Source organism: Myotis davidii, unplaced genomic scaffold, assembly GCF_000327345.1.
Source record: "Myotis davidii unplaced genomic scaffold, ASM32734v1 scaffold904, whole genome shotgun sequence".
NCBI classification, from domain to species: domain Eukaryota; kingdom Metazoa; phylum Chordata; class Mammalia; order Chiroptera; family Vespertilionidae; genus Myotis; species Myotis davidii.
The window spans coordinates 790,675-792,925 of NW_006295888.1; the positions used below are offsets into that span (position 1 = coordinate 790,675).

Below are 2,251 nucleotides of genomic sequence, written 5' to 3' on the forward strand. Positions count from 1 at the left end.
ATGTGCCTGCAACCAAGGTACATGCCCTTGACCGGAATCAAACCTGGGACCCTTCAGTGTGCAGGCCGATGCTCTATCCACTGAGCCAAACCGGTCAGGGCAGCTTTCAAAAATTTAAGCCCGCCCAGCCAGCGTGGCTCAGTGGCTGAGCATCCACGATGAGCCAGGAGGTCACGGTTCTAGTCCCGGTCAGGGCACATGCCGGGGTTGCAGGCTCGATCTCCAGTTGGGGGGCGTGCAGGAGGCAGCCGATCCATGATTCTAGATCTCTCTCTCTCTCTCTCTGAAATCAATAAAGATAGATTTAAAATTTAAAAAACAAAACAAAAGAAAGGCAAGCTTTGCATGGGACAACAAATTCGGAAAGCCGTGGTAAAGGTCATATTTACTATTTCATTCTAAAGGAACTCCATGCCACGAATAACGGTGTGCTTCCAAAGTAGACTTCTTAGGAAAACTTTGTTAGAAATCATGATGAGCGACAACGGGTTCAGCCTTTGTAAAGAATGGCGTTCAGACCACAGATGGGCTACGGAGAGCTGTGCTCAACCACAGATGGTATATTTTTTCCTATATTTCACAAAGCAGGCCATTTCTACCCCCTCTTTTTTTTTTTTTCTTTTACATGTCGCTCTTGGTAATCCTGTAGATGGGAAAAAAAAACCCAAAAACCCACCTAAACTGAATGGAAGCGTGAACCCATTTACTTTTAATGTTGTTTATAATCTTTCTCTCTGGTGGGTAGAAACATCACTGAATATCCTAGCTGTCATTTCCTTTGAAAAAATAAACTTGGCGTGTAATTCATTTTAGGTGGGCCATTTGTTTTATGAGCCGTGCATGTTTATTCGGGGTTGCGCTGTTTGGGGTTTTGTGTTTTTTTTTATTGAGCGCCATAAAGACACTTCTTATCGATTGATTTGTTGTATCAGCAACAGGCCCCTTTCCAGGCGGAGACGTGGCAGCTTTTCCGAGGACATTTACCCGGCTCGTAATTCCACCGCCGCCAGGAATCCGGGTTCATCCGGGCCCACTCGCCCGGCCTGTGCGGATCTCATTTCGAGGATTCCTGCTTGATGCTGGCGCTGTCTTTTCCGGCACACGGCGCGTCGCATGGCTGTCAAATGGCTTCTCTCTCTTTTTTGATGGTTCGTCGCAGACAGGGTTTTGAATGGTGCCAATGTTCGTGCCAAACTGGTAAAATGGGAAGTTCAAAAGTTCACGTCTAATCCCACCCAACGTGGAAACTTCAAATACTGTAGAGCTTACACCTTTAATAAATAGCTAATGGCAGCCCTGGCCAGGTAGCTCAGTTGGCTGGATCATCATCCTATACGCCAGCGGTTCTCAACCTGGGGGTCGCGACCCCGTTGGTAGTCGAACGATCCTTTCACAGGGGCTCCCGAAGATCATCCTGCATATCAGATATTTACATGACGATTCATCACAGTAGCAACATGACAGTGATGAAGTAGCCACGACAATAATGTTATGGTTGGGTCACAACATGAGGAATTGTATTTAAAGGGTGAAAAGGTTGAGAACCACTGCTATACACCAACAGGTGCAATGGTCAGGGCAGATACCTAGGTTGTGGGCTCAAGAGGGGAGGCAACCAGTGATGTTTCTCTCTCTCTTGCTTTCTCTAACCTTCCTCTATGTTTAAAATCAATGAAAACTGATCTCGGGTGAGGATAAAAATAATAACAATGCATTGCAATGCAGGAACTAGTTTATTATTTTGAATTGAAGGAACTAGTTTATTATTTTGAGGGTGTTTAAAAAGACCTATCAGGAGGAGTTCTTTTTCAAAAAAAAAAAATGTATTGATTTCAGAGAGGAAGGGAGAGGGAGAGATAGAAACATCAACCATGAGAGAGAATCACTGATCGGCCGCCTCCTGCACGCCCCCTACTGGGGATCGAGCCTTGCAACACTTGGAATCCAACCGTGACCTCCTGGTTCATAGGTCGGTGCTCAAACACTGGGCCACACCAGCCCGGCCGGAGGAGTTCCTAACTCAAATGTGGATTTGTACATCTCAGCTCTACCTTACAGCAACCTTCTATCCATCCTGGGTATGATGAATACTGTCCTTTGGGGTCCACGTGCACGTGGGCACGGGATCACACTAATGGGTGTGTTTGCAGAGTGAGGAGATCATGCCATGCTGCAGATCACCCAGAAATGCCCATCACACATCCCGGGGAACGTCCTCTGGCCCTTCAGTCCCGCCTGGCATGAAGCAGGA

The 2,251-nt window shown here is 46.8% G+C and overlaps 1 pseudogene; it reads right to left on the bottom strand.

The window, feature by feature from the left end:
- LOC102761709 overlaps nucleotides 1-2,251 on the bottom strand; it is a 134,579-nt pseudogene that overhangs the window by 103,242 nt on the left and 29,086 nt on the right.